This window comes from Armigeres subalbatus, chromosome 1 (assembly GCF_024139115.2).
Source record: "Armigeres subalbatus isolate Guangzhou_Male chromosome 1, GZ_Asu_2, whole genome shotgun sequence".
In the NCBI taxonomy this organism is placed as follows: domain Eukaryota; kingdom Metazoa; phylum Arthropoda; class Insecta; order Diptera; family Culicidae; genus Armigeres; species Armigeres subalbatus.
The window spans coordinates 68,847,449-68,872,317 of record NC_085139.1 but is presented as its reverse complement, the minus strand read 5'-3'; the positions used below and the strand labels follow the sequence as shown (position 1 = coordinate 68,872,317).

General features: G+C 37.5%; 1 protein-coding gene across 3 annotated transcripts in view; it reads left to right on the top strand.

The window, feature by feature from the left end:
- The window catches only part of LOC134226633 (mucin-4), an 817,146-nt gene that overhangs the window by 60,575 nt on the left and 731,702 nt on the right, over positions 1–24,869 (top strand). For all 3 annotated transcript variants that reach the window (XM_062707522.1, XM_062707532.1, XM_062707541.1), the window contains exon 2: positions 1,285–3,370. The gene's annotated coding sequence lies outside the window, so the exon portion shown is untranslated. The remainder of the gene's footprint in view (positions 1–1,284; positions 3,371–24,869) is intronic.

The window sequence follows — 24,869 nt, the reverse complement described above, 5'->3', positions numbered from 1 at the left end:
CGCAGTAGTCATGGCATTTGAACTATTCGTCATTTCCGGGGAATATGTATTGTTGTGCGCCAGCAAGATGCAGTTTGTTTCAGCAGCGATCACTGGTGTCTGCGCTGGTACCTGGGAAAAACGGAAACGAAATTTATAGGGTAAGACGGTATAATGCGCCCCTTGACCAAAACGGCCTCCTTTGATTTGTAACAATCCATAACTAACTAAGCTTAAAAATCACTTGTTACCTTTAAATATTTGTAAGACTATCATACTATAAGAATGTGGAAGTATGTGATGATGGAAATAATAACAAAATTCAAAAAGTTAAAGATTTGATCTAACTTTCCGTGTTTGGTTGCTCAACATTATAGAGCGACGCTGTTATACTGTTCACAAAACTTTCACTGAAGCACTCAGTTGTGCAACAATATAACTTTTCTGAGGATAATATGATATAAAATTGATTCCATCTTAAAAATGTGCCGTTTTTCGAAAATATGGTTCACTGGTCAAAACGCCCCAGTGCACACAAATGCGGCGAGCCCAGCATCAGTTGCTTACAAATGATATGGAAACTATCGAAATGTAACTCAAGTCTGCTTAAATGGACTTATGCTGGTTAATTTTATGTCAAGTACATAGGGGTTTTTAACCTTTCTATTATGGGATAGAAAAAATACTAATGAAAGACGCTGAAACTTCTCAAGTTGGGGCGGTTTGCCCAGACACTTGTTGAAATCCAATTTTTCACGACTTTTCAAAAAAGCTTTATTACGTGCTCTCTGTAATATTTTTATATTACTACTCACAGGCAATGCATTTGCGTCATTTTGAACTATCAAATAACACAAAGTTTCCATAAATTTTGTTGAAAAGTAAAATGTTATTATAGGTATTGTCTTATACCGTCTTACCCTAAGTGCTAGAATGAAGATCGGCAAGAATTCACTGCAGAGACAGATCCAGGGGCTCGTGGTATCAGTGTTACTAAATTGTTCATAACGTTTTCGCTTGTTTCTGGTTCTATCCCAAGCTTTCTACTTCTGCAGTTTCCAATTAAAAAAATATTTGTACATACTACGAAAACGGAAATTGAAAATTAATTTAATTATGAAATCTGTACATACACATTCTTATTATAAACACTTTTTATTTAAACCTTCAAGAAAAAATATCTCTCATCATGTTCTTTACGTTCTGGCCATGTGCTTCTTAAACATAGGCCTACAATCTTAATTTTTTTAAAGAAAATCTCAAGCATTTCTAACCCCATTCGTCTCGTTTGTCCCATTTTTTCAGATAAAACCAACCTCATCTCAATACGCGCCTATCGTCCGCCTCAAAAAAAGAGAAAGAACAAACAACCAAGCTGAACCTCGGATTTCGTCGCTATTGTCGTCGACTTCGTCATCGCGGCGCGCTGCGGCTGGCTGTAGTGTTTGGATGGCCATTGGAAATGGCTCAAAAAATCAAACTCAAAACCAAATAACTCACCGGCAAGTCACCATGTAGGAAAGCCCGCCAGGCGGAACGGAACGGGACGAAAACTGTAAAAATGTGAGAAAAGGCGCACCGAATCGCTCCTCTGTCCGTCGGATGTTGGGGGTTGGCAGAACGCAGGACGTCGAGCAAACCGAGAACACGAACGAAACGATCGAACGAACGACATAAGAGCCGCGGGCGGAACTATGAATGTAAATTAAATAATTAAAAATAATACCCAACTGCGCGAGTGAGAATAGGCAAACCATAGGGAGGGCCGAAGCCATGTTAGCCGTGGGACAAGATTTGTGTGATCGGAGCACATTACTGAAAAAGAAAAAAAAAACAACAACAAAAGGAAATCAAATCCAAACGGGCAAGTGATTTGTGAACGTTGTCTTGGAAGCATTCCTCAAGGTGAGGTGAAAAGTGTGGTGTGCCAAACGTTGGTGGAAGCATTGAAACCCCAACAGTTCAATCTAAATAACCTAAACATTGTACTTGATTAGTGGAAAAAAAATCTCTATGAAGGTTGTGCTCTATATTTTACTCCGTTCTAATCTTTCCTCTCAACTACGTTGTAATAAGCTCAGATAGATAAGTGTAAATAGAAGACACGATTCTCTACACGTTGTACACATACATAAAAAATATATGTGGTAGTTACTCTAAGTACTAGAAAAAGTGAAAAGAAATGTTAAATAGTTGTTACTCGGTAGCTCTCTTTCTAATGTAATTATATAGAACAAAGGAAGTATTTTCTATCGCAACAATTTTAACTTGCTGTGAAACGTGTACTATTCTAGAGGCAAATATCTCGAACGGTTGTGAACTCTGTGCAGCAAACCCCACTTGAAAGTTGTGTAAAGTTTCAAGATTGACGAAGCAGATTCTGACGAAGAACCATCAACAAAGCCGGCAGTACATACACTCGTAAACGAGTACCGTCCTTAGAAGCGTAGGAAAATTTTAACCAAAAATTCAAGATCAAAAACTGCAAAGCAGCGGGGGCGGTCGCAAAAAATAAAGCAGAAAAGTCTCGAGGAGTCCGAAAAATGTGCCAAATTCATGTCGCTTCCGCAGTACCCGCCGCATTCTTCGTATTGAACCGAACGCAAAGCAGCCCATGTCTGATGCTGGGGCTAATGTAGACTGTCGTGGCCGGCCTACTGGGACAACAAACATGAGTGATGCTCTCATCGATCCAAGCTAGCTGGTGGCGTCGCACAGTGTGTATCAAACGGTGAAAAACTTACGAGCGAGAAAGAACGGTGCGGTGGAAAGCTGTCGAAGAGGGAAACAAAGGTGATGGAGCATCCACCGTCGCGGCCGTCGTTTGCGTTGTTGTTGTTGGTGGTGCCAAAAGAAATATGACCCAATCGAAACAAGAGTGTAGTGTTATCTCAAGGAAGTCATCCCGTAGGGTAGGTTTTGATTAATCTTATTAATAAACGAGACAACGGCAAAACTTATTGAATTACTTCATCCTATGCCGGGCTCCCCAGTGCGAATAAACAGTGCGGGTGGAAATTGTTAATAAACAATTTTCCGAACAAATAGGAAGTGAACGGGAGCAGAGTGGATGCTCTTTGGCCAAATCCGATATCCGAAAGATCGATAAAGGCGCAGGACGCTTCTTCCGGTGCGAATAGAGTTACGATGTAATTAGTTTGGAGCCAATTTGGAAGAAAAGAAAAAACGTCGGGTGACTAGTTAACGGTGTTGGATTGTGTACTTAATTGTGTGTTTGGTGAATCGAAAAAGCCAAGTGTTGTGAGTTGTAGTAGAAAATACTGTGGAAGAAACACTGTGCAAATTGGCCTAAAAATCGCTTGGTCGTTGAAAAAATCGTTGGCAGGACGTTCGATGCGCGTTGAATAACCGGTTTAGAACTGACAACCAGGTAAGTGGCAACCATTTCCAAAAACAAACAGAATTGAACGATGGAACGATGGGTTTTTTTAATTTGCGTCATACGGAAATATCTCGTGTGACTAGAATAGAAGTGGAGCAAAAGATAATCAGCTGTTCAAACGACAGACAGATGTGCTTTGAAGAAAATATTTAACCAACGGATAGGCATTGTATGATTGGTAAAACGAGCATGAACATTCTTGAGTTAGGGGAGAGTGGAGTTCTTAGCTAAATAAATGCAGTCCATATTTTTCAACAGCAACAACTATTTATCTCTATTGATAACTAGTAAACAGATAACTGATACGTAGAAGATGCTGCGAAGAATTTTAATTTATAAAAAGTGGTTTTTATTTATGATACTGAATTCTCTTAAGGAACAACGCGTGTGATGAACTTATTTATAATAAAAAAACACGTTAATAAAGGCAAAAAAAAATAAGGAACAACATACCATGCGTTCTCTTCATTGTTATCAGAGCTTGTTGGCAAAGATTAACAATGCGTGGATCTTCCTATTGATATTAATGCCGCGCAAGCGATGTTCTCAAAGACTTTCCTCATCAAACATGCGCAATATTAGACCAGGTTTTGCTTCATCCATAATATGCGGATATGCCGCAACATCGTTTTGCCTCTAGGGGCGTTATGGTGCTTCTTCCCCTGCACTTTACTAGCGGGAGTGCGCGCGTGATCAGCGATGACGCGTATTCCGGAGGGTTAAACTAATGTTTCCAGTGTTAAACGTAGAAGCAAATTTGTCAAGTATTAACGTTGAGCGCGTTGAACTATATGCTGTCAAAATCCATGACATCTGTTTGAACAATGTTCTGACGTTTGAAGGAAAACGAAAATTCATTGAATTTTCTGTTCACAGAGAAAATGAAAAAGGAGTTACTCAGATTATCGTTTAAATAATTGATTCGTTTAAATAATTACATATCTATATCTGCAAACTTAAAGTTAAGGAAACAATAGTAAAGAAAGCAAATTGTATTAGGGTAAATGTACCGGTTTTGGCCACCTTAGTGCCTAATTTGGCTAACACTGAAAAATGAATATTTTCCAAAATCTATCGATCGGTCTCAACAGCGAAGAAGCATAAGATATATATCTTCTGTTAGAGCTAATAAAACCCTCTGAAACTGTTTTATTTTCGAAGGTATGCGAGAAACTGGCCAAATTAGGAATATGGCCAAAACTGGTACAGTTACCCTATTTTAAAAAATCGGAAAGATTGTGTACAAGTTACGACTGTGTGGTACACGTCTGACAACGTAAAGAAATTTATTTAGTAGAAAATACATTGTAAACATTTTTTTACCCAGGTTTTTTACATGGTTTGGTTTTAGTCGTTTGAGACCTTCAGCTTTTACCCCACGAAAAATTCACAAAAATTGAAGAAAATTCAGGGGGTATTTAAAAAACTGTGAAAGTTCAGGTTAACCGAGAAATTAATGAATTCCAACCGCGTAGAAAAAACCTGGGCGTATATCTTTATTAAAGAACTTTTCGGCCCTTAACTTGTTAATATTAAACTTGTTTCCAATTCTGATTTTCGTCTTGAAGCGTGGTAAATTTACTTTACTGTTGTAATGAGACATTTGCGATGGTCGCTGCAAACGAACATTATAAAAAAGTGAAAAGGAAGCTTAGCTTAGCTTTGACTGACTACATATATATATATGGTTTCTCCTTCGTGATTGACTGGGATTGTTCAAGCATTCTCTTCTCAGTGTGCAGGTTTCAGTGACACAAATGTTCAAATCATCAATAGCAGCGCCAGCCACGTCCTTGTCGTCAGCTAAGAAGAGGGGAGTAATATTAGTATGTGGTTTTTGCTATTTGAAGACCCTGTTTATCTCTGCCTCTCCACAAAAACCACAGGAAGGATTTTCAGTTAGTCGATGTTAAGGATACGCGGTATTTCGAAAAAAAAATCGTTTCAGATGGTCCGAAACGAAATTCCGCGGAGTCTCGCGGAGTTTAAGTATGGCAAAATCTGATTTTTTAATTTCATTTCGTTTCGGATATTTGCAAAAAAATCGCCTGCAAAAACTTCAATTCAACGAAATGAAACGGAATTCCGCGAAATCTCGAAACACATTTTAACCAATACCAAACTTTATCTAATAGAAAATTTCGGCTGTGCCGCTGAATAAAACCATGAAGGTTGCATTTCATATTTTAAGATATGCAAATGCTTCTATGATCATATACATATATAAAGTATATAAAATATGGTTTGTTTTCTACTATAATACTTCTTTTATTATTACTTCGTTAGAATTATTCAAGCAGTAAATAAAAAGCTCATTTGTTGATTTAAAATAATATTGCGCAGTTTAGGGCTGATAGTCTCTCTAATAAAAATTCAAAACTACGTTCTATTGAAAGTTTGGCTTCGGAATGGATTGAAGGGTTTCGGTTTAATTTTGTTGGGAAGCGATCTTGATTGATTGATGCTCATCTTGACACGATATCATAGAAGTAAACAGATGTTTATCGAATTTATACAATTTGGCTCGTGCTTACTGCCTAAATTTGTAACACAGTGTGCGGAATTCGAGACAATGTTCACAGCTTCTATAGTTACAATCAGTTAAATAGGGTTATTAAACGCTAATTTTAAAGTTTCATTTCTTCGTTTTTGAATGAAACAATTTAACAATATATAGTTTATAAAAATCTCTAGCTATGTTCATTTTCAAATATTGTCAGTTCTTATTTATGAATTAAAATATTCTCATGTACGTCCTGTAAACATAAACTTGTAATTATACGCCTGAGCTACTTAAAAATGCTTCCAACTCGACTCATTTCCTCAAAAATAGGACTACTCAAAAAAAGGCTGAAAGATACTACTTGAATAAAATGATGATTTCATAAAAGATAGGATCTATCCCATACAAAAATTTGATGAAAAAAAATTATGTATATAGATTTGTTCTTGAGTGTATATTTTTTTGTAGAATTGACAAATTTTATGAAGGGTTTGTTCCAAAAAATGAGTGGATATTTATTTATTTATAATATCTATAATATTACAAAAATCATTCATTATTTGAAGGAAAAATATTAGGCAAATGATAGAGCACCTTTCTTTGCTTATCCAAGCAAGTTCTTGGGAAGTGATCAATTTCCCCGAATATTGTAGAATTCTATTTGTGTGCACCAATAACAACAAAATGTGTGTGCGAAAGTAGCGTGCAATTATTTATTTTTGGCAGTGATACATCGAAAAAAAAGGGGATCAAGACCCCCCCCATTCTCTCCTATCTATCATAAACTGATATAAAAATTATTAGATTCGGAATTTCCGAATTACCACGATAAATTCCTTTGAAAGTGCTCCAAATGCCCCCCGCAGCAGTGATGATGTATTTTATAATGTTTTATTATACAGCAGCGCGTGAATATCCCCAATGCTATGAAACGTGAACGCAGCGTTTAATTCAACCTGCCTTTTTTGTTACTAAACTGCTGCGGGTCACAAAATAGTTATTTCACTTTAAAAATATTGATTGAAAACTGCATGCAAAAACGATTCATTAAAAATTCCGCGGAAATAAAATTTCGTTTCGCTTCGTCAAATTTCGAATTAAATAGTGCCTTGATTTCGTATCGTTTTGATGCTACGACAGTAATTTTTATTTCGTTTCGAATCAAAATGGACCTTTTATATTTCGTTTCGTTCCGTTTCACCAGGAAAAAGTGTGTTATCGCATATCCTTAGTCGGTAGGCATTGATGGATCTGGATTCACTCTGCTAAGCGATACGACGAATCGACGCGTCGAATAACACACGCACTGTACTTACTTTCCCGATGGCAACTGCAAGCACTTGTATCGACCGTAGCAAAGCGCAATACCTCATAAAAAAGTGAAAAGAAATCTAACAAAGTCCATGAAACGATTTTTAAGAACGGATAAAATGGAAAATTAACCACAAATTTTCCCGTAACGCTAAATAAATCGCTTTACCGTAGTGTGTTACGGAGATCTACCAAACCGAGCCCTAGCTTAATCCAACTTAATCCAATCCTAGGGTTCTCAAAGTATTCAGGTTTCATCATAACATATCTGTATCTTCTATCTACCATTCGCTCCTCATATCTCATATGCAACCCATCATACACTAAATGTACGTTTGAATTGACATGAATTGATTTCCGTTTTACTTTTGCGTGCAAAATACCAGAAGTCAGTAAAAAAAGCCGCTTGGTACGATTCGGCAGAACCCCGACCAGTTCGGCACCAACATTTCAAAAATGGGGAAACTGCTTTTGTAAACAAAAACCTCTCCCGTCGCTGCTCAATAGGTCTCGTAGAAAGAAATAGCCGAAACTACCAATATGTCAATTTGGATCATTTGGATTTGAGTGTGTAAAATATGATGACTACCCAGCTTAAAACTTGTATTTCCTTGTAACTCCTAGAAATGACAATTCCGCGTTTTTTTGGCTTTGAAATATGTATTTGAATTTATTTTACAAAGCTCTTGAACAGATCTGTGCAATAGGCTTGATAATAGCTCCGTCCAGATTTTAGTTTTTAGTAGTTTTGTAAAAGCATATTTTACGCAACATTTAACGAATACAACAGTTTAATACCCCGCAGTACCCTGCTGTAAAACATTATGCACTACACTGTTGAACTCCTTAGCTTTAAGGACCATGTCTAAAGTTCTGCCAAAACTTACCATTTTGTGAGATACATGAATCAAAAAATTAGTCCATTTTTGCCTTTTTATATACTAAAGGCTTTATGTTCGCCTCCCAAAAAAACTTATGGAAGAAGGCCCAAACACCCATAGTATTATATACCGACCGACTCAGTTCGACGAATTGAGATGATGTCTGTGTGTGCGTGTATGTAAATGTCTGTGTGTGTGAGCAAAGAAATCTAACACTTTTTCTAGGCACTTAACTAGAACCAATTTACTCGGAACAAGCTGCGTTCGCCAGAGAATATTGTTCCATTATGCCCTGTTGAAAATTGGCCAGATCTGACTATTGGCTTGGAAGCTATGGCCAACATTTATTTTTGTACGCTTAACATGGTAAAAGAACTCACTTATTTCAATGCACTTATCCTTAACCGATTTGCTTGCAAAAAGCATTAATCGCAGAATTGTTTCCTATTAAAAATGGACTGAATCGAACTGTGGGCTCAAAAGTTTTGGCAAAAAAACTATTTTTTATATAATGCACGAGAAGGTGGTGGTTTGGACATGCTTTTTTTTGGTAATATACTTTTTATTCAATTTCATCTGAATTGAATAATAATGGAAAATTCAGTACCGCATCACACTTAATAATGAGCATGAGCATTAGGACTGCACAATTCGTAGTTGCTACTCCGTGATTGACTGAATTTGCGAAATTGTACAGAGAACACAATGAACGGGGCTTGGGATTAGCTACCCATTCTCAATGTACACGTTTCGGGAGCTCCAAAATTTAAAGTCAATAACGGCGCCGGCCACGTCCTTACGATCATATAGGAATGGAAGGATTGTTAGTCCGACTCTCGTTGCTACTAGAGACCGAGTATACCTCTGCATCTCCACGATTGTCTTGGAATAGGATATCGTTTAAGTTACAAAGGATAATTAATCTGGATTCACTTTGGTAAGCGATGCGATCTATGGGATGGGGAATAACACTAACCCGAATTAAAAGTTAAAACATGCATGCCCGGTGGCATATGCAAACTGAGGAGATTCGCGTTTTGGATGACCGCATGGAAGCGCAGCACTCTGTACTCACTTGCTCGATGGCTACAGCAAACTATTGAATAACGCGCTTTTTTCGACCGCGCACGATATGCGCATGATCCACCGAACACAAGATAGATATTTTAGCTCTTTCCCGACGACTAAAACACGCACTGCACTTACTTTTTCGATGGCTTATTACCGGTCGCGCAATGCAAAACACAATATTTCGGCAGATCGCGCTGATCGTTCTGCTGTCCGACTACCGCATCACACTTCAATAATGTCACTTAAATTGAATTTGGCGTTGTCACAACACAATTTACGTGACATTTGCGGTGTAAGAAAAAATTTCAATCAATAAGAAGCAATATCTGTTTTTACCTCAAAAGTAATCCTGATCCTATTATTAAAATTTTATTTCGTTGATGTTTCAATATGCTGCTTGTTGTTATACCGACCTATGGCAGTTTAAGTTCTACTCAGTGACTGATTAACTCTAGAACTCAAGTGCTTTTTATCATTTTATACAATCTGTATGCGTCCATTTCTCTGTGGCTTGAATATACTATTGAAACCTTCATAAGACCAATAGGATTTTATCTACCACAAACAGGCTTGTTGCAAGCTATAAAGTGACCAAAATTCCGTTAGTTTTGTAGAATGTGATAAAAACCTATACTATGCTGAAAATTGGCGCCATACTTCATTAACGACACAAAACAAATATTTTTCATATCTATGTTTTTATGACACATACCACCATTTCAGACTTCTAAACAATAAATAATTTAAATTTTGTAATGATATGGAGATGCTAATTTTATCTTCCAAACTTTGACGTACATGTTTATGATAGAATTAAAAGCGAAAGTATAGATTTGATAGTTTTGTAAGGGCAGTCATGATGAATGTTTTATAGAAGTCGATTTGAAAAGCGAGCGGAGGGCAACATTTGTGATGGTACAAATCTCACGATATCTACCAAGCTCCCAGTGTGGAAGCTGATATGTTTCCACTCTACATATACATTTTCAATCATTTTTGGCTTTTAATGTATCAAAAATTAGTGGCTTCTGATTAATTATTTTTCACAGTTTTACTTGAAAAAATATTATTTTCAATATTTTGCAATGTAACTGTCATAGCATTGTTCCATAAATAAATATGTGCAAGATACGGTGATGATCCGCTGTTTAACATGCTAACATTTTTAACAAATTTAAACTGTCCCTGGAATGAATTTTGCAAGTCTATAGAGGAAAAAGAATTATTCCAATTTTGCTTTGGAAGTTTATATTACAATCACACATTTGTGCTCGGCGCAAAGTATCGTATATACTTGCTTTGTATTTGTGCTGGTTTGAGCTCCAAAATGATTTTTTCTCAATCTATTTTATAATGAACGAGAAAGGCATCATCACCGCTAGCACTTGCATACCATTTGATAGACGGATATTTCAAACCTAGATTCCCAAAATTTCAGCCCTCTTTGATGAAAACTCATTGCGCCACAGACATCAGACTAAGGAAAATTGTGAAAATTGTGGAAAAAATGCATTTCAAACAAATGCAATTTTCTCAGCGAATATCGGTTTTGAATTTGATATACCGTTGGAAAGGTAATTGTCTAAACTATAAAATGAGTATATTGTTGTCGGTACACGGGTAATAAAAATTGGGCAATTATAAAAAAAAATATAAACGATGTACAGTGAAGTAGTTTTTTACGCGTTTTTTTTTTACATGAATCGCTTTTTATGCGATTTTTTTTATTCGAACTCGGAATTCCGCGATTTTATCAGACATATTTTGGGAAATACCTGGTTTTCACGTTGCTTCAATTTATACGTTCCATATCCTCCGTGTTAAAAACGACTCTAGTGTATTACAATATTTAAGTATGATAATATTCACTATTGAAAACTTGCTAACAGTTTAGCAATCGCTTTGGTGAATCAGTCAATCTCGTAAGTGCATCGCAAGTCTCTTCTTCCATAGCACTACATTCCAGCTGGAACTTGCCTTACTTTTCAACTTAGTAATCTATTAGCATTTCGTTAGTTATTAATTGAGAGCTTTCTATGCGCGCCATTGCATTAGTATGCATTAGTTGCTGCAGTGGATGCGTTCTGGCTAGGCTGACCATACGTACCGTATTTAACGGGATAGTCCCGTTTTTTAGACCTTATTGTGCTGTCCCGTCGTAATCTAAAAAACCCTAAATCTGTCCCGTTTTTTCATTGATTCTCCCAAAGGGCTCCAAAATGGCATTAAAATTTGACCAATTTTATTAGTGGACTGAACGGAACCGGTAGCTTGGTAGGCACGTATATCCTGAAAATCAGGTCACGCTTCAACTTCACAACTTCAATAAAATGAAGCGCAGAGGCAGACAGATTTCCAGATTAAGTTCATTTTCGATTTTTTTACATCTTGCGTAGGTAAGTAGGTTGATTCTATTGTTTTTTTCAGATCTTCCTTTCCACATATTTTTCAATCGTTCAATTCTTTTCAAAACAATAAGAATCATTCAAAGTCTGAATACAGTTAAACCTCCATGAGTCGATGTTCTATGACTTGATATTGACTAATGTAAGCAATGTATGCCATATTAAAAAATATTTTCTGGGTTACTGTGATGGTTCCTTCGAACAGCTTTCCAAGGATTTTCTATTCCACATCTCGATATTTCCATGAGTCGATGGTCCCTTCGATATCGGCTCATGGAGATTTGACTGTAATTCAAAATATTTCGAATTCATTCACTGTAAAAAAAACGACGAAGTTAAAAAATAATAATGCTGGACAAAATCAAATCGAGTTTGAGGCGGTTTCAATCCAAGTGAAAATTTGGTCGGATTTCGGTCCTCACGTACTTTAAGACTAGTTTACAGATCAGGAGCTTCCATATGTGTGGAACTTTTTGGAAGCACATGAGAACAAAATTAATGGACAAGATTCCCGAGATGTGATGCTGCTTTTAGCATCATTTAAATCTATTTCGATAAAACGATAAAACGATAAAATTTAATCTATTTTCGAAAAACATTATTAAGAAATGTTCTTTCCTTGTCGAGATTCTTGTTCCGCAGATTTTTCCTCACTTATATTCATTGAAGAGGGTTTTGGCTCGGGAAATCAATAATCCCACCCTATTACTCTTTTCGCATTTGTCTTTCGACATTTTTTTCTTAAAATTATTTTTTCAACTCTCTAATGCCCACATCGGCTTTAAAGGCTGGTTTACAATTCGGAAAACATGTCACGGGATTTGGTTCCCCATGAATTTTTATAGGGGTGGGATTTGGGCTAGGAAAACAAAACTCAGCCCCCCCCCACCTGGAAAAATACATGAGGGACCAACTCCCGTGACACGTTTTCCGAACTATAAACTAGTCTTCAGAAAGGATACTTTGACTATTTTTTGTTCAACCGTCTAAGACGAATTAAGTACTCTCCATTTAATTCCACTAAGTAATTTTCGATATCTTTGCAGATACGTATTTCGACCACAACTGTGTGGTCGTCTTCAGTGTCTCGTACTTGACTCGACTCGACTTTTTTGTTATTTTCAATTGTTCAAAATTGGAAAAGTTTTTGATATTGATCAGTAATAAAATCCTTAGACCCTAATGCATACTTAAAAGTGGATTAAAATAAATTTTCAATGCTCCACATTTTTTTAATATTGAAAAATAAGTAATTTTTTGTTCCATCGTGTTTTTGTCCGCGCCCCTTTGAAGAGTGAAATATTTGTTGTTCAGTATTTTTCCACAACTGATTTAATGCTTAGAAGGATAGTTATGGTACTTAATAGAAGGTTATGATGGTGAAAAATTCACTCTACAACTTTTCTTTAAAATTCTAACACGGAAAATTAAAACTAAGCCCAAATTTTTTGAAATTTCCACAGCTCTTGAATTTCATCACAAGGTTTTTGACATGTCCCGTTTTGCAAGTGCGTTTGTCCCGTTTTCCACAGAAAGGATCTGGTCAGCCTAGTTCTGGTAAACTTTCTTCGGCTAGTTTTTACTGATTCCTAGGTGTCTGCCGGAGTAAAAGAAAAGTCCGGCGCAACTCACGTGAAGAATAGAAGGTTAAATCAAAGAATAATAATTTTTATCAATATTATGTCAAACTTCTTTGTCTACACTGACTTCCTGCATAGGATGACCACCAAACGCTGTTGACAGCCCAGCTTTCACGATGAGCTTTTCTGTAATAAGCCACCGAGGGTTTAGAGTGACTTATTGGCAGGTGCTTAGTTACAAATCCTTATGTGCTTGACATTGAAAAACCATGAGTCCATTTAAGCATGAGTCCATTTAAGCAAGTTTGAATTACATTTCAATAGTTTCCATATAATTTGAAAGCATCTGTTGCAAGCTCGCCGCGCTTGTGTTTGTTGGTAAGGGCATATCGTCCTGCCTACACTGGGGCGTTTTGACCAGTGAAACATGTTTTTGAAAAACGTTACATTTTTGAAGATGGAAGCAATTTTATTTCATATTAACCACTGAGAAAAGTTATTTTGTTGCCCAACTGAGTGTTCCAGTGCAAGTTTTGCGGACAGTATGCTAGCGTCGCTCCAGAATGTTGAGCAAACAAACATTGAAAGTTACAGTAATACAAAAATACTTTCACATTCACATAGCATGATGGTTTTACAAATATTTATAAGTACCAATCGATGTTGATCCTTAGTTAGTTATAGTTTTCTAGAAATCAAAGGGGGGTGTTTTGGCCAGGTGGGGCGCATTATACCGCCTTACCCTATGTGATCGCTTGAGAGTGTTGTTCATCTTCGACTATTTGAAAATTTAATTTCTATCATCCTTTTCAAATGTTGGTCTGAAAATAATATACATCACTAGGGTTCATAATGCTCACTCAACTCAACAAAAGATTCACCCTGGGCTTGAAAAACGCTTGCTTTGGTCTCATCGAACAGAAAAATTGAAAACTTGTACATTACATACAGCTACGTAGTTTAACGTCTCCTCTGCGTACAACCCGATTGGGCTGCCCCTTTGAGTTTTCTTTGTTAATTACGATTATTGAGCATAACAAAAAACCCAGATTAATCCACCTAGCGGTGATGATGCCTTTCTCGTGCATCTTAAAATGTATTGAAAAAAATACATAAGAAAGGTCAAAAATGCACTTTAGGGGAATAGATCGCATTTTTTTTCTATCATTTTGCATGTTTTTGTATTAAATACTATGCATTTCCACCACAATTGAAATTTTTTTTTCGATTTTGATTTTTTTTCCAAGGGGGGAAAACAATGCCCCTAAAATTAAAAACAATCGTTCAAGTTTATTGTTCAAGAGTACGTAGGGTTAAATACTAGTTACACCTTCCGAATGCGATAAAAATACATAAATATGAATAATCTTATGCTAATCTTACAAGAATACTATAAAAAATGCAGAAAAACCACAAAAATATTATTGGCCACCACATTGTATGGAGCCGCCCCATACTGGCTAGGTGGATCAATCAGGGTTTTTTTTATTTACAAATCAACAAACGTCCTAATTAACCATTTTCAACCCACCCCCACCCAATTATGAAGCATTTTGTATGGAACGGTCCTAAAATTTGTTTAGGCCATAAACGCTCAGACAGATACCCTCCCACCCCCCTAAAGTGTTATGTAATTTGTGAATGGGCTGCGCCGTTCAGAATAGTGACATTAGTTACCAACGATGGCGAAAAAGTGACTTTCAGTTTAGCGTTAGCGTTGTTACGGTATACTTCGTAGATTGGACACTAGTGATTCTCATGTTTCTTATGGAATCCTTATCCAGATTGCTATCGGAAATCAAGGTGGGGAGTTACCCTTGATTCCAATCTAAGATAAAAATTGCATAAGCATGAGGATTACTACTCCCGGCCACGCCCATCTTTACCGTAACTAGGGATAGGAAAGGAAATGTTGATGTAGAACTTACTTAACCCTTATGCGGCCGACGGGGTACCCGTGTTCCTTTTTCAAATTCAAGTGGTGATATTACAATGAATTTTTATAGCTGAAAGCTGAAACTCGGTGACATCTAAGAACTCCATAAAATGTAGCATCTGTGAGAAAATCACGTTGATACAGTGAGGAGGGACGTGGGGAGGCATCTGATTTTTTACCACGTGGATGGCCGACAGGGTACCCGTGTTCCACTAAATTGATATTTTCATAACTTTAACAATTTTCAACCGATTTAGATAATTTTGACAGTTTTGGAAACAGAAACTCATATACTTTTTGCCCATAGTCAAGGTTTACAGCTTTTGTCCATGGTTATACAAGAAATCTTTGAAGTAAGACTTAAGAGTCTACACACGTAACCGAAGGACTATCAACCAGTTTCGAATATATATCATGCTCATTGCGCTTCTTAGGGGTCTCCAGGGTCTCCAGAAACCCCTGGAGTAAGGCCTAAGTCACCCAAAAAATCCCTGGAATAAGATCTTATGGTCTGCTAACGTAACCAAAGGTCTATCGTGTAAATTCAAAAACGGTACATGCTCTTTATGGTGCTTAGCATATAATGCTTTCACAGTATATGTTTCGGGTCATCCAATGACCTGTTCTTAAAACATGTTTGCATTCCAAGTAGTTCTTGTTGCTGTCATTGATTCCAGGTAGTCTACGAACTCCATACAGTCAAGGTCTTCGGATCAATCTCCGTAATGGAGGCAGTTAACGAAGAATAAACCAGTTGCGTGACCCCTTCTTGGTATATGTTTGTATTCTAAGTAGTTCTTGTTGTTGTTGTGGGCTCCAGGTAGTCTACGAACTCCATAGAATCAAGATCTGTGGATCAATCTCCGTAATGGAGGCAGTTATCGAAGAATAAACAAGTTGTGTGACCCCTTCTTGGCATATGTTTGTATTCCAAGTAGTTCTGGTTGTTGTCGTGGGCTCTAGGTAGTCTACGAACTTCATAGATTCAAGGTCGGTGGATCAACCTCCGTAATGGAGGCAGTTATTGAAGAATAAACATGTTTTGTGACCCCTTCTTGGCATATGTTTGTTTTTCATGCAGTTCTTGTTGTTGTCGTCAGTTCCAGGTAGTCTACGAACTCCATACAGTCAAGGTCTTCGGATCAATCTCCGTAATGGAGGCAGTTATCGATGAATAAACAAGTTGCGTGACCCCTTCTTGGTATATGTGTATATTCCAAGTAGTTCTTGTTGTTGTCGAGGACTCCAGGTCGTCTACGAACTCCATAGAGTCAAGGTCTGGGGATCGACCTCGGTAACGAAGGCAGCGTTTGAAGAATAAAAAAGTTTTGTGACCCCTTCTTGATATATGTTTGTATTCCAAGTAGTTCTTGTTGTTGTCGTTGGCTCCAGGTAGTCTACGAACTCCATAGATTCAAGGTCGGTGGATCAACCTCCGTAATGGAGGCAGTTATTGAAGAATAAACAAGTTTTGTGACCCCTTCTTGGCATATGTTTGTTTTTCATGCAGTTCTTGTTGTTGTCGTCAGTTCCAGGTAGTCTACGAACTCCATACAGTCAAGATCTTCGGATCTATCTCCATAATGGAGGCAGTTATCGAAGAATAAACAAGTTGCGTGACCCCTTCTTGGTATATGTGTGTATTCCAAGTAATTCTTGTTGTTGTCGAGGACTCCAGGTAGTCTACGAACTCCATAGAGTCAAGGTATGGGGTTCGACATTGGTAACGGAGGCAGTTATTGAAGAATAAACAAGTTGTGTCACGCCTTCATGGTATTTGTTTGTATTCTAAGTAGTTCTTGTTGTCATTGGTTCCAGGTAGTCTATGAACTCCATAGAGTCAAGGTCTGTGGATCAATCTTCGTAATGGAGGCAGTTATTGAAGAATAAACATGTTTTGTGACCTCTTCTTGGTATATGTTTGTATTCCAAGTAGTTCTTGTTGTTGTGGGCTCCAGGTAGTCTACGAACTCCATAGATTCAAGGTCTGTGGATCAACCTCCGTAATGGACGCAGTTATTGAAGAATAAACAAGTTGTGTGACCCCTTCTTGGTATATGTTTGTATTTCATGTACTTCTTGTTGTTGTTGTGAGTTCCAGGTAATCTTCGAACGCCATACAGTCAAGATCTTCGGATCAATCTCCGTAATGAAGGCAGTTATCGAAGAATAAACAAGTAGCGTGACCCTTTCTTGGTATATGTTTGTATTCCATGTAGTTCTTGTTGTTGTCGTGGGCTCCAGGTAGTCTACGAACTCCATAGATTCAAGGTCGGTAGATCAACCTCCGTAACGGATGCAGTTATTGAAGAACAACTGGGAGGGATGGAAGGTAGCGGTTTTCCTCCAATACCTTTTCCGAACTTAATCTATTACATGTTGTGCATATGCATAATCGAGTTTCAGACATAGTAATTAATTTCCACTCCGGGTGGCTCAATACCCGGAACATAGGCAATTAACCTTGAATGTACTGAACTCGAAAGGCGATCTCTCTTCGCTTATGTGGTCGAGTTGGGATCTGACGACCAACTGGCCCAATCTCACACAACCCTACTTCATCGAGCGCCGTTGGTGATGAAGCAAGTGTGTAGGAGCCAGATAACACTAAATACTCATCCTACTTGGTTGGCATTGTACAAAAACATATATGAGAGAGTTAGTTCTGAGAATGTATTGCGAGAGTTCGGCTACATGCCCGGTGCTGTGAATTTGGTTTCATCAGTACCCGCTAAGCTGCGGAGGACGACGGAGGTCCTTCGTAGCTTAGTAGGAAAAGCACCTGTCTAGCGTACTGGTTTCGTTGGATCAAATCCCACCGAAGTTCTCTAGATCAATCTCCGTAATGGAGGCAGTTGTCGAAGAATAAACAAGTTTTGTGACCCCATCTTGGTATATGTTTGTATTCGAAGTAGTTCTTGTTGTTGTCTTGAGCTTCAGGTAGTCTATGAAATAGAGTCAAGGTCGATGGATCAATCTCCTTAATAGAGGCAGTTATTTGAAAATAAGCAAGTTGTGAGACTCCTTCTTGGTATATGTTTGTATTTTAAGTAGTTATTTTCATTGTCGTGGGCTCCGTAATGAAGGCAAGGCAAAATTGGATCGAAAACGTGATAAAATCGGGTTAGGCAAAATCAGGGGTAGACAAAATCTGGGAGTGACAAAATCGGGTCAACCTCATCTGAGTAAATATACGCATTCCTAGTACAGTAGCCGTTCGATAACTGCAAAATGTTTACTTTTCAGTTATCGAATGCCGTTCGATAACTGCAACGCCTTCTAGACGTCAAACGGTTGTCAATCGAACGTCAAATACAAGAAAAGTGCATCTAAATGTGCAGCGCAATGCAGCTGTCATTGAGTCTGACATCGGTTTGAAGTTTAGCGGTCCGATAACTGTAAAACTGTTGCAACTATCGAATTGCAGTTAAATGATTTGCAGTTATCGAACGTCTGCTGTAGTTTTTGTTTTTGCCATGGTACTAGGTAGTCTATGAACTCCATATAGGAATGATCTGTAGATCAACCCACGAACGGACGGCTATTGATATATGTTTGCATTTCAAGTAGTTCAAGTTGTTGTCATTAGCTCTGGGCAGTTATTGAAGAATAAACAAGATGTGGAACCTCATCTTGATATATTAGCATTCCAAGTAGTTATTGTTGTCTTGTTGTTGTTGGTTCCAGGTAATATACAACCTTCATTGATATCACTAATATGAAGTCTATGCTTTGGAAATGCAAAATGTAAATAAATTGGAACGATACAACTTCACGCCGAGAACGTGAGGGAAAAAACGGGCTAATATCGCAAAGATCATATTAAAATTAGATTAAGGCCACTCCTCACGGAATCCAAGTTTCAAAGTGCTCGCGGGGGCACACCAATCGATACGGAGGCGGCGCACAACTGTATTTTTTGTTGATTTAGCTTTGCTGCGTCGCAGCATGCGTGAAATAATAAAAATGACAGTTGTGCGTTACTTCCGTATCGAGTGGTGTGCCCCCGAAAACGCGAGCACTTTGAAACTTGGATTCCGTAAGGAGTGACCTTAAAGACCCTCTAGATATTCGTGTAAGCCTAGAAGTTTAACTCCATAAATTTCTAGAATGACCATTAGCATATGCCATGAACGCATTTTATTCATGGGCCCCAAAGGCATGTACCAAATTTAAAACAGGCTGATATATCTCTGGTGTAGATCCTTATGCCTTACTTCAGGCTTTTCTTGGATGACCATGAACATTTAAAATGGGTGCATTCTATTCTACGTACTATAAAAGGCATGTATAACTATTCAACTAGGCCGAAGGAACTCTGGTTACGCGTGAAGTTCTTGCTGATTGTTCAAGTGTTCTCTTGGATACCCATGAACATATGCAATGAAAGCGGTATATTCAATGTACTAAAAAGGGCATATGCCACTTTTGAAACAATCCGAAAGGTTACGTGTGAAGATCCTGAGGCCTATTTTAGCATTTTTCTTGGAAGACCATAAACATATGCAATGGACGTATTCTTTTCTATGTACCACAAAGGGCATGTACCACTTTTGAAACAAGCCAAAAGATCTCTGGGTACCCATGCAGATTTAAAGTCCTATTCCAGGGTTTTCTTGGATGACCATGAACCTATGCAATGTACGCAATCTATTCTATGTACCACAAAGGGCATGTAACACTTTTGAAAAAATCTGAAACCTCTTTAGTTACGCGTGTAGATCTTAAGGCCTTTTCCAGGGTTTTCTTGGATGACCATGAACATATGCAATAAAGGCGTTCTATTCTATGTACCACAAAGGGCATGTACCAGTTTTAAAATAATCTAAAAGATCTCTGGTTACGCGTGTAGACCTGAAGGCCTTTTCCAGGGTTTTCTTGGATGACAATGAACATATGCAATGAAGGCGCCAGAGGACTTATCCGAGAGATTTCTTCGATAGCGCAGAACATATGTAGTGATCACATTTGATTTCAAGATGCGCAAAGAGCATGTACCACTTTTGAGACAAGTCCATAGACCCATGGTTACGAGTGTAGACCTTAAGGCCTTACTCCAGAGATTTCTTGGATGACTCGGAACATATACTGTGAACGCATTCTATGCTAAGTACCACAAAGAGCATGTACCGTGTTTGAATTTGCATAATAGGCCTTTGGTTACGCGAGTAGATCTTTAAGCTTTACTCCAGGGATTTCTCGGATGACTAAGACTTCATTCCAGGGATTTTTGCATTACCCGAAGCATATACTGTAAACACCTTCAATTCTAAGAAGCGCAAAGAGCTTGTAGCATATTTGAAACTGGCTGAATGGCCTTTGGTTACACGTGTAGACTCTTAAGCCTTACTTCAAAAATTTCTTGGATGACCATGGGCATAAGCTGTAAACCTTGACAATAGGCAAAAAGTATATGAGTTTCTGTTTCCAAAACTGTCAAAATTATCCAAATCGGTTGAAAATTGTTGAAGTTATGAGAATATCAATTTAGTGGAACACGGGTACCCTGTCGGCCATCGACGTGTGTTTTTTTTGTTGGCCGCATAAGGGTTAACGAGAGGCCCCCGACTTGGCGACGCCCTCATAAGTTCTACGGAGTTGGTGCTTGGGTAGGGTAAGGTAGGTCATGGAGGTTTGCCTCAAGCTGGCAATTCGACCCACAGACTATGGTGTTTACCTGATTTTATTCAAACTCTTGCCAGCCGGCTGTCAAAAGAGTATACTAATATCGATTTTATTTACAGTTTATTCTTTAAATTAATTTACAGGCGATTTCTTAACCTCAATCTATCAACAACTATCCGTTGAACAAATCTAAATTTATCAAATTTGTACTTTCTGCTCAGTGATCAAAACGATTCATCTAGGTTCATCGAATACAAAAATCAACCATGCATTTTGAAGATAATTAAACTAAACCTTTAACAAAATTTTATTTGAAGTATTTTCGCGATTTCTGATATAAAACTCAATAGCTCTGTGACGTAAACGGCCTAAATGCACCACCACCAGAAAATATTCATCACGCGCTGATCTACCTAAACATATATCACACATAGTAAAAGAAATGATACTTCCTTTTGCGTTGTACAAATATGTTGCATTTCACAAAGCACATGACTCTTCTCTTTTCTCCATTCCATCAAACGTTTCACTCAAATTTCAATGATTCACTTCAATTTCAATAAAACACGTCACCGGACGAATAAAATAAAATAAATAAATAAATGAATAAATCAATAAAAAAAATAGGTCAATAAATAAATAAATAAATAAATAAATACCACAATCACTCGCGAGCGCGTCACTTGTTATACATATGTAATAAAAACCATGAAGAAATTATGAAAAAAAAAACAGTTGAACATCAATAATGGTGTGGGGGATAGTGGGGATAGCTACAGAATAATAAATAGAAATAAATAAAAATAATAATAAATATTAATAATAATAAAAATGCGTGATGTGTATATTGTATTAATACACATTTAATGTAATGAAAATATTGTCTCCAATTTCCATGTTAGTGAATACTAGGTGAATACCAGGGACTGCCAATTCGAAGGCAATGATGAAGGTGATAAAACTAAATGGAACTGTGCCAAAATCGTCTTATGACAGTGACATTCCTGATGTAAGGTTTCTTGTCAGGTGCTGCATTATTTTATTCATTTTTTTCTTGAAATTTAAAGAAAAATCTGCAGGTGAAGGGGCGATAAAAGTTTCAACGCGGTAACTCAGAATTATGATTTTGTTTGACTGGATCTGCTTTACGGTAACCAATGTGGAGTAATGTGAATATCGACTTATGAAGATTTCGTAGTAATGAATTGACTCACTTTTAAATATACACATTTAGTTATTCTGCCCTTGATTTTATAAACAAAGGTTAATAGATAATTATGACCACTAAAAGTTTATTAAAAGATAATTTTGATTCCAAGAAAGGAGCAAAAGTGGACAAATACAAATAATAAATATGTGCTTAAATTACACTTTACACAACACACTACCCACAAAAAAAATCAAAAAAATATTCCACTTAGCTCAAGATGACGCCAAATCCTTTGAACTCTGCTTTTCAGGTAGACAGGGCTCCATTTGATCTCGGTTTAAAACTTGCATCACACTTGTGCTTTTTCACCTTTTTATATTTGCCTGACACAGGATTGAAACAGCTTATTTTTTTGATCCTTCTATCTGCTTCCTTCACAATCCGCTACAACAGTTCTATAAACGGGGTCACAGAAATCCGCAAGAACCATCGCTAACTTCTCAACAAGAATGTAGAATAAAAAATATTCTCTTAAACGGTAATTAACTATTAGCTGGAAATTATCCGAAACAGAAAAATTGACGAAAAAGACAATTGCCAAAATCTGTTATCCGCTGCAATTTGAATTAAACTAAGATCACACGCAGTGCAGATTTAAGAGTCAAAATGGGACGTCAAGTCAAGTAATTTTCTCAGCGTGATCAAAATGTTACATATGCCGATTTGAAAAAAACTATTCGAGAGTTGAATAAAAACTGTAAAAATGGGTAAAAGGAACACCCTCACCGGTTATCTACTAATCCATTCTGAGAGTTTTAGAGTCCTAAATTTCAGCTGATCAGGAAAAAAAAGAAACTTTCTCTCTAATGGCTTAACACCAGCGGAAAGCCATCTGAATATTTAAAACCGTCGGATAAACGTCAACCGGCAAAAAATCACGTTCCCCCGTTAACTCGCCGGACAATCCCACTCGCGTTCTCGACAGAACTAAAACCATACTGAACCAGCAAGAACCAACACTCACGCACTCCACGGAAGCTTTCCGGCGAAATCCGTAATTCAAATCAAAACCAAAATCGGTGGCGAGAAAAAAATGCTGTCGAAATATTAAACACAACCGACCGCGCGCAAGACCTACTTCGATCTCCCATCAGGAATTGCTTCAGGAGTTGCAACATAAATTGCTCAAGGAGTTCCATGACACGTTTCACCAAAAATTGCTCCAGGAGATCCACCAGGAATTGCATCAAGGATTCCTTCAAGAGTTCCACCAAAAATTGCTCCAGGAGATCCACCAGAATTTGCACAAAAAATTCCTTCAGGAGTTCCGCCAAGAATTGATTCAGGAATTTCACCAGGAATTGCTTCAGGAGTTGCAACATAAATTGCTCAAGGAGTTCCATGACACGTTTCACCAGAAATTGCTCCAGGAGATCCACCAGAACTGCATCAAGATTTCCTTCCAGAGTTCCGCCAAGAATTGATTCAGGAATTACACCAGGAATTGCTTTAGGATTCCATCACACTTTCCACTAGAAATTGCTCCAGGAGATCCACCAGTATTTGCACCAAGAATTCCTTCAGAAGTTCCGCCAAGAATTGATTCAGGAATTTCATCAGGAATTGCTTCAGGAGTTGAAACATAAATTGCTCAAGGAATTCCATGACACGTTTCACCAGAAATTGCTCCAGGAGATCCACCAGGAACTGCATCAAGATTTCCTTCCAGAGTTCCGCCAAGAATTGCTCCAGGAGATCCGCCAAGAATTGCTCCAGGAGATCCACCAGGAATTGCATCGAGAATTCCTTCAAGAATTCCGCCAAGAAATTATTCAGGAATTTCAACAGAAATTGCTTCAGGAGTTCCATCACACGTTCCACTAGAAAATGCTCCAGGACATCCACCAGGATTTGCACCAAGAATTCCTTCAGGAGTTTCGCCAAGAATTGATTCAGGAATTTTATCAGGAATTGCTTCAGGAGTTGCAACAGATATTGCTCAAGGAGTTCGATGGCGAAAAAGTGACTTTCAGTTTGCATAAAAAGTGACCAAATAGTGACTTTTACATAAAGTTTTTGGGTATTGAGCTTCAAGTTGGATTGGACCATAAGGATCACTGCTATTGGCCGCGCCCATATTCACCGTAAGATGGAAGAGGATGGAAGCAAGAGGCCAGTGACTTTGCGACACCATTATAAGTAGCATGCAGTAGATATTGAGAATGATATGCATTGAATTGGCCAAAAGCTATGAATATGGTTATCCAGATTTTGCAAAACACCAAGGTAGCTACCTGGCGTTACGGGACGGGTAGTGAGTTATAAATTGTTGTTGTTACACAAAATTATGTTTATAATTACAACAACAATTTGTTGTTGTCTAATATGAGCTCAAAGAAGAATTATTTGGACTCACAAAACTTAAGTCTTCAGTAGGACAATTTGTTAGAAAAACATAAAGTAATTGAAATAATGAAGAAATTTTAAAATACGATTTGTCCAGTAAAACCACGGTTGAATAACAAATTTATATGAAGTTTCTGAGATTTTGATCTCGACGTAGCATTCCGAGGATAATTTTAAAGCGCCAATTAATCTAAATGACAGACTTTAGTATTAGAGTTAATAAAAAATGGGTGACCTAAATGACAAATAGTCTCGAGTAAAAAAAATCTTTCAAATCGTTTTACTCTAGATGTTTAAAATCCGACCAACTTGTTTTTCTCCACACTAGTTTTTTTTAAGTTATCTATTCTTTATTTTTAATAAACAGAATCTCTTTATAAAAATGTAATATTTCATCAATAATTTCAATTAGGAGTTTTGATTGACACCATGATCATTTTTCACGCAATTTTATTCGCGAGTTGTTTTCATACGCGCATGTTCTTTACAAATCTCATCAGACTTCTTTTTTCGCGCGAGTTAGTTCACAAAGTTGCTAGAAATTTCTGACTAAATAAGTCATTATCCAAACTTTGGAGGACACTCAGAACATGATACAAAATCGTATGAGCGTGGTGAA